Source organism: Pteropus vampyrus, unplaced genomic scaffold, assembly GCF_000151845.1.
Source record: "Pteropus vampyrus isolate Shadow unplaced genomic scaffold, Pvam_2.0 Scaffold170, whole genome shotgun sequence".
Lineage (NCBI taxonomy): Eukaryota > Metazoa > Chordata > Mammalia > Chiroptera > Pteropodidae > Pteropus > Pteropus vampyrus.
In genome coordinates, this window is record NW_011888951.1 from 3,129,052 (window position 1) to 3,142,431 (window position 13,380).

Genomic DNA, 13,380 nt, shown 5'->3' on the forward strand with positions numbered 1-13,380 from the left:
TTCCTATCAGGCTCTGGGCACATGGGGTCCGCATTCCCCCTGCCCCAGTTTGCTCCTCCCCACACACTTCCCTATTGGTGAGGAGATGGGAACAACCTCATCTTGGCTGCGAAGATATTGTTGCCAAAATCCTGAGCAGGATGCGGGGGTGGAAAGTGTTCCAGCTGAGATGAAGCAGTGCTGGGTTCTCTGCCACAGACTCACCGTGTAACTTTGAGCCTTGCCTTCCATACCTGTAAAATGGGGACAGTGAACTTGTTCTGAACCTAGGAATAAGAAACTATACTAGGTCAGATTTCCAAGCCCCAGGGGCCTCCTGCAAACAGCAACTGAACCACCCCATTTGCAGAGGCCTCAGGCACAAATCAGCAGCACAGAAACACCTCCAGGCTCAGTTCGCCTAAGCACAGGCAGAATTATGGGGCAGGAACCAGGTGAGGGGCCTTGCAGCAGCCTAATTCTGAGCTGTCAGCATGAAGCATGGGACAAATTAAGTTCGTAAATTCGTCAGAGTGGGCTGTGGCAACTTGGCCACCAACCGTGCTCCTCGGCCACTTTGGCTGGGGGCTGGCAGGGTCCCCCTTGGAAGGCCCAGCCCAATGTCCACCATGTCCACCTTCCCTCCCCATGGGCCATGCAGAGCCTGGGCACCAGGCCTTTGCTTAGGCCGGGATCCTACCTGAGGTGCTTCCCCTGACCCGCTTAGCCCCACAGCTCCTGATCCAGGAGAATGCAGTCTGGTGAAAGTCAAGGAGCTCCTGGAGATGAGGTACCTGGACCAGTAGTCTGGGTTCAAGGCCCAGTCTTGGGCTGAAAGCTGGCCCCTGCCTGACATGCAATGAGATCAGGAAATTTCACACCAAAAAATCTAGATTTTCGGCTTTTTTTGAAAAATCAGAAGATCTGGCCTCACTGGGTCCCTACCCCAACAGGTAACAATCTACTAGATTGAGTCACATTCTCCAGTCCCTACAAGCCATGTGGTCCCTGGAAGCCACTGGATTTTTTACCCCTGAGTCAAAGCTAGGAGAAGTTGAGTCTTGCCCAAGGTCATAAGGCAAGTGGCTTAGAGATTCTTGAACAGAGAGGAGAAACAGGTGACTTCCTACAGCGGGGAATGCACTCTGGGTAGGTGCAGTAGGAGACCAGGAGAGCAGAGAACTGGGGCCGCGACAACACAGTTCTGGCCCTGGTTTGGACTTTGGTGCCTTGGGCTTTCGCCGTTCCCTCCCAGGTTTGCAGCTGGTGTCTGGAGGCTGCCTCCCTGCAGCCTGAACCCACAGTGCCCTCCATCCCCACTGACCCAGCCAGCAGGCCCTCTCAGTCTGGCTCCTCCCCTTACAGATGAGGAAACCAAAGCCCAGGGGAGAGGCAGCCCGGCAGGGTGGAGTTGCCTGGATTTCAGGTCAGACCCACTGTGCTGATCCTAGGCATGCCACTTACTAGCTCTTTGACCTTGGTCAAGCCTCTTAACCGCTTTGATTCTTTGTTTCCTCATCTTTTATGACTCATCAAAAGTGTTTACTCTGTGCCAGGCACTGGGCTAAGAGCCTTGCATGTACCATGGCATTTATTTCTGACAACAGCGCCATTTCGTGGATGAGGAGACCACACTCAGTCTTTCCCCAGGTCACACAGCTGAAGGTGGACTCAGAGTCAGGTTTCAGACTCAGGTCTGCATGAGTTCAAAGCCTGCATTCCTGAAAAGAAGAAAATAATGTGGATCTCATTTGGTCATTGTGAGAACACAGAGATAGTTAAAACAAACAAACAAACAAACAAACAAAAACAGTAGTTCATGCTTCCACAGCCTTTAGTCACCATGCCAGGTGTTGTCCTAAGTATTTTACATATATCGTCATTTACACTATCGACAGGCGTCAATGCTATTATTATCCCCCCCTGTTGTAGGTCAGGAAACTGAGTCATGGAGAGGTTAAGTGATATGCCCAAGGTCACAAACTAATGAATGGTAGAGTCAGCATTTGAATCCAAGCCTTTGACTCCAGAGTCCTTGCTTTTACCCAGTACCCTATCAACACAGAGCACAAAGCATGAGGGCACATGCTGAACTCTAAACCCATCTGCGCTCTTCTCATCATCTCCATCATTAGTATAAGGGCAGCAGAGTCAGCAGTGAGGATGCAGGTCCCAGAGATTCTTGCCCCAGACCATTCCCAACCCCGTCACTCCAGCCCCACTCCAGGGTCTGGTAGAGTACACAGGCCATAACCACCAGGACAGAGAATTAATAGGCTGAGAACAATGCAGGAGTCACACCATCCGTCTCCCTAGAAACCTGAGGCAGGGCTGGCCCAGATGATGAGGGGAAGGAGGAGGCTTTTGGCTCTTGTTCTCTATCCTCACCCGGGCCTCCCTTCCCTTTCAGTTCCCTGGGACCCAACAGCAAGCCCCACGGGAACCATGACCATAGTCTTCGCCTTCTTATGTCCTATATCTGGCCCCTCTAGGTCCCCTTAAATGAGGACGCTTTTATAGCACTGTTCCCACATGCCCTTTCCGACTCTGGTACTGTAATGGAACTAGTCCCTCTGCCTGAAGGTTCTCCCACACTCCTCTGGAAAGACTCCCTTTTCCCTGTAAAGAGTTTGTGCACCTTCCCCTGGAACTCCATAGCCCCCATGGCCTCTGTCACAAGCCCATCACATATTATTGTGATGGTATATGTGTCTGTCTCAAACCTGGCCTGTGCACCTAATAGTTTTACGCAAGCACACAACCCCCTCCGAACACGCAGCAGCACATTCAGAAACACACAACCACACAGAAACATACCACCGCTCTCTTCTCATTGGTTCACCCAGCCACCCAAAGGCCCAAGTACACAAAGGCACATGCACACACATATGACACCCATGCACATGCTTTTACTCAAGCAAGAAGATAACACCCGTGAGTTTGCACACTCACATACACACACATTCATTCTCACAGCATACATCCCAGCACACAGAGGCACAGCTATCCACACAGAATCACATACTTGGAGAAATAACTTTCTACACTCCTGAACACACACAAATGTACAAACATGTAAAAACATGCAATATCATCCAACAGTGGGATCAGAGCCGGAGGTGCTGAACTGCACACATACTAGATCCAGTCCCTGGGGTGGGCTGGCTGGCTCTGGCCTGAGGCTGGGAAGAAGTCTCCTATCTCCTTGGAGACAGACTGGAGGTCCTCGGAGACAGACTGGAGGTCCTCGTAGCAGGGTCTGGGAAACCAGGCCACCACCATCCGCTGGAGCTCATGCCTGGATGGGAAGATAAATGATGTTTATTAGGCTCCTGGGTGGAGGGCCCTGGGCAGGAGGGGGACTCGGGCTGATTCCTGGCTCCTGGTTCCTTCTTGCCACTCATGCTTCCAGACCACCTTGGGCCCAGCAAGTCTCTGCCCCCTGGCCAGACCTCAAGCCATTGCTCCAGGTGCCCTTAGCAGCCTTGTCCTTAAATAATAGGAGCCAGTATTTACCAGCATTCGCTAATCACAGGGTTTAACTGGGAGAACTCCAACCCAGGGGCTTCACAGGTCTCACCCTGGTCCCAGCCCTGACAGCACTGACACCATCATGTGAGATCCTCTTGACACATCTGACAGGTAGGATCATTCTTGTATTTTAAAGATATGGAAATGGAGCCTCAGAGGGGCGAAGGACCCTGTCCAAAGTGACACTGCCAGTGGGTGGTAGAGCAAAACTGATCCAGCTTTCCCTGGGACCTCAGGCTGGTGCTGGGTCCCCTCAGCCCTTATCCACCACCCAGGGAAGCAGCAGAGGCAGGGAGACCTCAGGGTAGGGTGGGTCTAATCTGGGTCTGAGGAGGCAGTGGGATAGCTTCTGCTGGGGAGTAGCCTGGCCTTTCTGGCTCTGGGAAGCCATCTCCTTGACATACCAGGAGAGAAGCTCCAGGCCTGAAAGCCACAGACATGGGAGGAACAGCAGTGACTGTTGTTACCTAGACCCCTCAGCCCCACTTCCGGGTTCTAACAGGCTGCGGCTCAGTTACCAGCTAGAGGCAGCACCCCTGGCAGGTTCCAGTGGGACCTCAGGTTTCCGAAATCCCTGAACTCAGGGCACTGAATATTTCAGGCTGTCTTGGGCACTGCAGGAGAACGGCTGGAGCTGGCGCCACGGGTTTAAGAGATTACGATAGGAAAGGCTTAAAACTAAGACCTAAGACACCTTCACGCCAGGCTGATTGCCTTTAAGAATTTAGCAAGACAGCCAGGAGCAGACAGAACTCAGGTTTAAGGAAACATGAAACTGTTTCAGGCCTGACCCGGACCTGGGCCTGGGGCTCCCCCAGCCCCTTCCCTGGCCCCAAAGACCCTGAGGAACACTTGTCCTTGGGCTCTCTGAGTGAGGTGGGACAAATCCTGCCCATCTCTGGGCCTTAGGCTCCCCAGCTACTGGACTCAAATGAAGATTTTCAAACTATGTTCCCCATGTGAGGAGGATGCTTGGGTGGAATGCTGCCTCCTATGGAGCTCTAGGATTCCTTTCCACCCTTCACCAGAAGCACTCAGTGTGACTAGAGGCTCACTAGTCTTGTTTCTTCTTCATGGGCCCACAGGGAGACTACATTTCTTGCCTAACTTGCAGAGGTGGCAAAGGCCAGCAACTGGGTTTTTTGAAAGGAGTTTGGGCAGAAGTGATGTACACTGTCCTCGGACCCAACATTAAAACACCTAGTGTGACACTCTTTGCTCTTTTCTTTGCCTCCCACAGTGACAATGTACTGAAGTTACATTATATAGTGGCACTATCAGTTGGAAGGAACTTGGATCCCTGAGTCATCACGTAGAGGAGAGATATGCTCAGGAGATCCATTGACCCACTTTGTATTTATGTGAGTGAGAAATAAACTTTTATTGTGTTTCCCCACTGAGATTTCAGGGTTTATTTGTTACCTCAGCAGAGCCCAAAGTAGCATGACTAATATATTCTGCTTTGCTGGATTTTATAACTTGAGGCTTCATACAAATTTTTATTGAAGAAAGAACTCTGTGACTAAAATTTTACATTCAAGATGTCCTCTCTCAGGGTCTCCCAGCTCTGCTGTCCTGAGATGCCATCTTCCGACAGCTGTGGGGCAGCGAAAGCCAGGAGTCTTGAGTTTGGTCATATATCCTAAGCTGTGAGGCCTTGAGGAGCCTTCGTACTTTTCTGAGCCTCAGAGTTCTCACCTGTAAAGATGAGGCACCAATGCTTCACCTACAGGGAACTTCACTGAGGAACTGCAAACTGTAAAGAGGGGAGATTGTGCTTCAGGAAGTACAATGAAGTTACTTCATTATGCACATTTTTGCCTACCACACCCATTCCGGGTAAAGAGAGGGGAGAAACTTCGAGTAGAGTACCTGGAAATCATGAACTTTCATTTATTCACTAAGCAAATATTTATCGAGTCACTGATCTAGTTGCACAGGACACAGCAGCAACACACCAAAGTCCTTGCATCTGAGTGTGTATACTGGGAGATGCATCCTACCCTGTGCTGGGTCCTGGGCCACAAGGCTAGTCTCTGTGGGCAAACCTCTTCTCAGCCATAATCCCCTTTTGTCTTGGAAGAGTGGGGGCATGTCTGCCTCGATAACAATGATGGTTCATACTCACTTAGAACTTACTATGTTCCAGGCACTTTATGATTTAATTAAACTTAATTAAGCATCAGTGAGGTAGGTACATTCTTCAACCTCATTTTTACAGAATAGGAAACTGGAGGCACAGAGAGATTGAGCCACTTGCCCAAAATTACACTAGTAAGACATGTGGCAAGGCTGGGATTTGAACCCAGGAAGTCCTACATCAGTGTCTAAACACAGACCATTGAACTATCCAGTGTCTTAGTGTCTATTTCATACAATGTGTGTATGTGTAGGTGTGTGGGTGGTGGGTGCAGGATGGGGAAAGGAGGCTGGCAGGGGAGTGGGCTTCCAAGACTAAGCAGAATAGTAAAATGTCTCTATTACATTGCCTCTTCTGTCTCTCTGACTGTCTCTCTCCAATTTCCTTCTTAACATCATTTGATACAACTCTACCTGACTTCACAGTTCTCTTTGCCTCTTCACTGCCCTCAGGCTACAGCCCAAGATCCTAGGCTTGGTGTTCAAGGTCCCCAGAAGATATTCCTTCCCAGTTTTGCTTCCTGCCACTGTGTCACCCTATACTCTGTGCTCTACTTAGATTGAACTGTCTGAACTGCCCTCCCTGATCCCAGCTGGCTCTTTTCCACCATGGCTCCCTACATGTTGTTCTCTGCCTTGTGTACTCTTTCTCACTTTTCTCACCCAGCTCCAGTCAGCCTTCCCTTGGTCTTCAGGTTGGGCTATGTTATATCCCCCGCAGCCAGGCTGCATCACTGCCCTGTTCCTCTGGGTTGTTACAGTCTCCATCACTACCTGACCTCTGACAGCTCCACGAGGGCGAGCCCAGGTTCGGTCCCCAACATTCCCCAGCACAAAGCCTGGCACAGAGGGGATGTCAGTGACCCTGCATAGGCCTGGATTGCAAACAAGTTTTCAGGAACCCCTAGAGGATGTCCCCACATACAGCAAAAGGTGAAGAAGAGGGCAGATGGGACCCAGGGTAAGGTAGGGTGTAAAGACTAGGGCCTAGGGAGGTCAGAGTGGCCAGAGGGGCTCATCTGAGGACCCTAAAATGGATACTCAGACTGGTTCAGAAGAATGCCAGGGACAAACCACGAATATCCTAATAGACTGTGATCGGTCCATGGCGATGGCCTTAAAAATTGTGTATATTTCACAATAATAGATATAGACAAAAGAGATCTATGTTGCATTCTTGCAGGGAATAAATAGGCTAGTCGTATAATTTATTATCCAAATCGAGACCTTTCTGAGAAATAAAGAGATTGTGATGAATAATTATGTTGGGACAAAAGGTGTAAATTAAGACTGTCCTAAGAACACCCAAGGTATGGCCACCCTGAATATGAAGCATAATAATGAACACCTTTGAACCCAACTTAAACATGAGGGTGTGATTAATACTCCCTTATCTCATTCTTCCTACCCTACAGAAGTAACCAATATTTCAAATTTTGTATGAATCATTTCCTCCGTAAGAAAACAATCACACTTGTATCGCATTTGTATGAAAATCTAAATAATATGAATTATTTCACTTGTTTCCGAGTCTCATCAATGTTGGATTATATTGTATGTAGTCTTCTGCAGCAAGCTTTTCTTATTCAGCATTATATTCTTAAGATTCCTTCTCATAGTTGGCTGCAGCTTATATTTTTTATGCCTTTCCACTGTTGTATAGGATTTCCTTATATGGAGATGGCATAATTTATTAATTCATTTTCCTGCTAAAGATATTAGCTTGATTTCTAGGTTTTTGCCATTATAAATGGTGCTACTACAAACATCCTTGTATGGGTCTCTTGGTGCTTTTATGCAAGAGTTTCTTTAGGGTTTACACTTCGAAATGAAATCACAAGTTCCAAAGTGGTTGTAGCAATTTTCACTGCTTTAGGAACAGGGAATTCCTGTTGCTTCACATCCTCACCAATACTTGTCACTGTCAGATTCCTTTTCTGTAAAAAATATCATTATGATATTAATTTGCATTTTCCTGATTACAATAAGATTGAGCATCTTTTCTTTAGATTTATTTTCCATTCATATTTCCTCTGCTTATTCATATATTTTGCTATTTTTAACTGAGTTGTTTGTCTTCTTATTGATTTGTAAGTGTTCTTTATGTATTCTGGATAGCGATGCTTTGTTCATTATTTGTGCTGTAATATAGTCTCCCAATTTGTGGCTAGTCTTTTCAACAATCAGATAATAATGAATTTGGAGGAAGCAGAGACTACGCATGGTGATAAATGCTTTAGCGGAAACAATTTTTTAAAAGTTATTAACATTCTCAAAGAAATAAGAAAAAAGAACAAGATGGCATAAAAAAGGAATTGTCAGCAAACCATCATATTGGAACTATGATAAGAGAAAAAAGAAAAATGTAATGAGTTGAAGAAATTTTCCAGAATGGAAAACAAAAAGAGGTGAAAAAAATACAAGAAATACAGAAGACCAGTCCAGGAGGGTCAATATTGGAATTATTAAGGAGATCCAGAAAGGAAAAAACAGAAAAATATAGAGGTGAGGAAATCATTATAAAGGTAGTTCTCGAAAATTTTTTCCAAACTGAAGATGAATTTCCAGGATGAAAGGACCCACTGCATGCCCAGCACAATGAATGCAAACAGATTTACTCTAAGATTCACTCTAAGAGAAAGAACAGAGTTTCTATAAAAAATTAGAAAATAAGCTGGCATTGCACTTTTCAACAGAAACTAGAAGACAATGGAGCAAGCCTTAAAAATTCAGAAGGAAAATTAGTTCCAACTTAGAATTTTGTAACTCATCAGACTATCAATTAAATGTGAGGCAATTTCAGAAATTCAAGATCTCTAAACATTCCTTTTAGAAAGCTATATATAGATAGTCCCCCAAATAAAGGAGTGACTGTAAAAAGCAGAAGACATGGAATCTAAGAAGCAAGAGATTCCTCATAGGAGAAAAGTGCAGAGAAGCCTCTAGCTAATGGAGAAGGGAGAACCCACAATGAGAGCTGAGTGGCAACCTGGCCAGAACAGAGCAGTCAGAAATCTGTAGGGACTTCTTCCAGATTAGTCAATAGGTAGAATATTTAATATGGGTGATTATATTGGGGAGAGATTTACACAAATGAGAGAGAGTTTGAGAATAAGAGATGAATACATTAAAAACTAAGCAAAAAAAAAAACCCCCAAAATATCAATTATTAATCTAGGAAAAACACAAAGTTATTCAGGAAAAAATATTAATCACAACACCCTGTGAATAGCATTTCTGATCACATAAAAATCCCTTTAAGATATGACACCAAAGCACAGGCAGCATAAGGAAAAAACAAAGATAAATTGGACTGCATGAAAATTACAAACTGTATAGCAAAGAACACAATCAACAGAGTGAATAGGCTACCCATAGGATGGGTGAAAATATTTGCAAATCATATATATGATAACGGATTATTATCTAGAATATATAAAGAATTCCTACAACTTGACAACAACAAAACCCCCAAACAACTCAGTTAAAAAAAATGGGTAAAAGACTTAAGTAGACATTTTTCCTAAGATATACAATGACCAATAAGAACAAGAAATGATGCAAATGCAAATCAAATGCAAATCAAAACCACAATGAGATACCACCTCACACCAGTTAGGATAGCTTCTACCAAAAACAAGTGTTGGCAAGGATGTGGAGAAATTGGAACCCTTATGCACTATTGGTGGGAATATAAAATGGTGCCGTTATTAATGGAAAATAGTATGGCAGTTTCTCAAAAACTAAAAAATAGAATCACCATATGACCTGACAATTCCACTTCTGGGTATATAACCAAAAGTATGGGAAGCAGGGACTTGAAGAGATATTTGTATATTCATGTTCATAGCAGTGTTATTCACAAGAGCCAAGAGATAGAAGCATCTCAAGTGTCCATTGACAGATGAATGGATAACATATAATAGAATTTTATTCATCCTTAAAGAAGAAGGAAATTCTGACATGTACTACCACATATAAATAAACATTGAGGACATTATGCTAAGTGAAGTAAGCCAATCATTAAAAGGGTACCTAGAGTAGCCAAATTCATAGAGACAGAAAAGAGAATGTGGTTGTCAGGGGCTGGAGACAAAGAAGAACGGGGAGTTGTTTAATGGGTACAGAGTTTCAGTTTTACAAGATGAAAAGAGTTCTGGAGGTGAAAGGTGGTGACAGTTGTGCAACAATATGAATACTTAATGCCATTGAACTGTACACTTAAAAATGGTTAATTTTATGTTATGAATATTTCACCACAATTAAAAATAACTTAAAAATTAAAAAACATTTTAAAGTCACATAATCATAACCATATTGGAAGAATGGGCAGAGGCTGACACATGGAGAGTGAGCATGTAGATGTTTGCCTGTGTAGGTGTTTGGAGGTGCTGGTGTGTGTATAAAAGAGAGCTAAATCTTCATCTTCATGATGGGAAGTCAAAAGATAGTGTCTAAAACCAAAAGAGCAAGAAATAGAAATGAGTGTTATTTAATAATAAGGGAGTAAATACCAAAAGAATTGGCTAAAAGAGTTGAAAGTGTGCCTCTGGGGAGAAGAAAATGGAACTGGAGAGTGAATGACTTAAGTTTTCCATAACAGGCCTTGCAGAACTATGTGATTCTTTAAACTATGTGAAGTAAAACGTTGATAAGGAAATGTAAAATAAAAACTAAACTAAACAATGCAAACAGAAAATTGCTGAGCCTCCCTTAGAAGGCCCTGTGACGCAGGCAGTGAGCACCCAGGGCCTGGTGACCTCCAAATCACCTTGAGGAACCTGTCATCATGCAGAGTGATCAGGGCTCCTGCCCTCCATCCTTTCCCCCAGACTAAAGGGGGGACACAGAGCTGGAGGCCCTGAGAGAAACGAGACACATCTGGATGGACAGAGGAGCATTGTTTATTTGAATAAACACACATTTATTGTAATGTGTATTTGGAAAAATATAATTAGCATATCGAACCTGTGATTTCATGCAGATTATTGCTTAGGATGAAGCTAAGTTTATTAAGTGAAAGGATTTAAAGGAAAATACTAGGATGACAATAGAGGAGATAAGTAGAAATGGAGATAAAAAAATAATAGGTAATTTTGGGGGAAATATGAACCTAGTTCACCCCCTCATATTAGGGATGAATACCCCAAGCCCAGTGTTCTACAGCAAAGCAGTAAAGGAGGCAGATGCAATACCAGCTCTCCTGAGAGCACATGGCTGGGAGGCAGGAAACCGAGACTGGGTTTGTCCTGCTCTGCCTCTGGTCTGCCCTGAAAGCCTGACATGACTTTATCCCTTCAGTTCCTGGGTGTCTCCCTCTGTATAATGAAGAGGTTCTGCAGCTAATAGCAGTAATGTTCATGATAACTGTAGAAAATACTGTGCAATGCTTACTAGGTACCAGAAACAACAACAATAATAATAGCAAACAATTATTATGTAGGGTGTATTATGCACAGAAAACTCTTCTGAGCACTTTATACATATTAACTTATTTCATCCTCACTAATCCTATGAGGTAGTGTGGCAGCCAGGCTCCAAAACAGCCACAATGATTTTTGCCTCCTGGCTGTCACACTCCTGTAGAGTCCATTCCCACATGGAATACGGCTGACCAGTGTAACCAATAGGACATTGCAGAAATGATAGAGTATAACTTCCACAGTTAGGTCATAAAAGACATTGTCACTTCCTCCTTGCTTTCTCTTTCTCTCTCCTGAATCAGTCGCTATGGGGGAAGCTGGCTGCCATATTGTGAGGATATTCAAGCTGTCCTATGGCGAATTCTGTGTGGTGAGAAACTGAGTTATCCTGCCAATAGCCTACATGAACTTGCCAGCCATGTGAGTGAGCTGGCCAGAACTTCCAGCCCCAGTTAAACCTTCAGAAGACTGAAGCCCAGACGATATCATGAACCAACCAAGCTGCTCTCATATTCCTGACTCACAGACCCTGCAAAAGATAATAAATATTCACTGTTGTTTTAAATGTGGAGTATTTTGTTATGTAGCAATAGATAATTGATACTATTAGGTAACGTTGTCATCCCCCTTTTGTAGATGAGGAACTTGAGGCACTGAGGGTTCAGGTAACTTGTCCCAGATCACACAGTTAGCAAGTGAAATAAACCCCAGAAGTTTGGCTCTATATAAAGTTCATCCCTCTTTTACAGGAATGACGACTGTCTAATTAGAGAGAAAGAGAGAGAGAGAGAGGGATGGGGGGGGGAGAGAGAGAGAGAGAGAGAGAGAGAGAGATCGAGAGAGAGAGAGAGAGAAGGAAACAACGAAGAGAAATCAGCAATTGGCTCACAGTATAGCATGATGGACTTGAGCTAGACATCTGTAAAGTGAAGGTAAATAAACAGAGGAAGAGCTCCGCTGTCCTTGAAGCTCAGCTGTGATTAGCTCAGGGTTTCTAGTCTCTAACCCTGGCTGAGCATGTGACACAGCCTTGGGTACCTGGGGTTGGGACTCTGATGCCCCAGAGCTGTCCCTCTCTGAGGCTCTTATCATACTGTGCTGTCACTGTTTGTCCCCAGACCAGAGATCTCCAAGGGCAGTAATAGGGTCTTGTTTATCTGTACCCCTCACTTAGCATGAGACCAACAAGAGCAAGCTGGAGGAGGTATATGCAGAAGGCCCTCTGGCCTTAGCCTGGCCCTGGTGAGAATTTATATGGTCACACTTCCCTTTAAAGAGTCATCACTAGGGACACAGCAAGGACTAGAATGACCTAGTTTCTGGCTTGAGGAGATTGCATCGGAAGGAGGATACAATAACGACAGCCCAGTGTGATCAGAGAGATTAGGATGCTCAGTTTTATGGGAGCCCAGAGGAGTGGGTAGGATCTCTTTGGAGGAGGCTGGAAGGCTTCCCAAAAGAGGAGGCATTTGAGCTGAGGCACAAAGGGTGACTAGAAGTCAGCCAGTGCAAGTATTCTAGGCAGAGGGCTTAGCCTGGAAGAGGCCTGAAGCTTCCTCCTGGGGGCAGGGTAAAGAGGAGTGGAGTGTGCATGGGGTGGGCTGCTGGGCCTCTCGTAGGTCTGGAGGTGGGACACGGAGGCTTGGAAGGTGAAGGGTGTCATGCTAACAGCAGGAAGAATGTCACCTTTTTCTGTCTCATGGGGAATTTATTGCACTTGGGATTGGATTTGAGGGTTTGTTTTTTTTTTTTTAAAGAGTGGGCAAGGCCCATATCTCAGAGTCAGCCCAGGATGGAGAGAGGAAAAGTGAGGACAAGAAGTCCCCTGGGCAACAGAAGCTGTACTAGGACCTCAGTGTCCATTTGATGTCTGGTGTGTGCCAAGTGCTAGGCTTTCTCCATTTGCCCCTCACTGGAATTAAACAATTTATGTACTCTGAAAAATTCCCAGTTCTGCCATCTGGGTTCGAATGCTGGGTGTGCTATTTACTAGCAGTGTGACCTCCCATTCCTCAGTTTGGTTATTTGTAAAATGGGATAAACATAAAACTTGTCTCAGGGGACTGTTGTAAGGAATTAAAGGAATTAAAGCCTTTAAAGCACTTACATGGTACCTGATCACCAGCAAGTGTACAATAAGTATTAGCTACTATTATGACTAGATATGGTTTTCCTTTGAACTTTTTTAAGCATTTAAACATCATTTATCTAATGCATGTTATATGTCAAGCCTTGTATTTACCCTCTGAATACAAGGATGATAAAACATAGTCCTGGGGCTACAGAAACCTTCAGTGAAGGCAGGAGT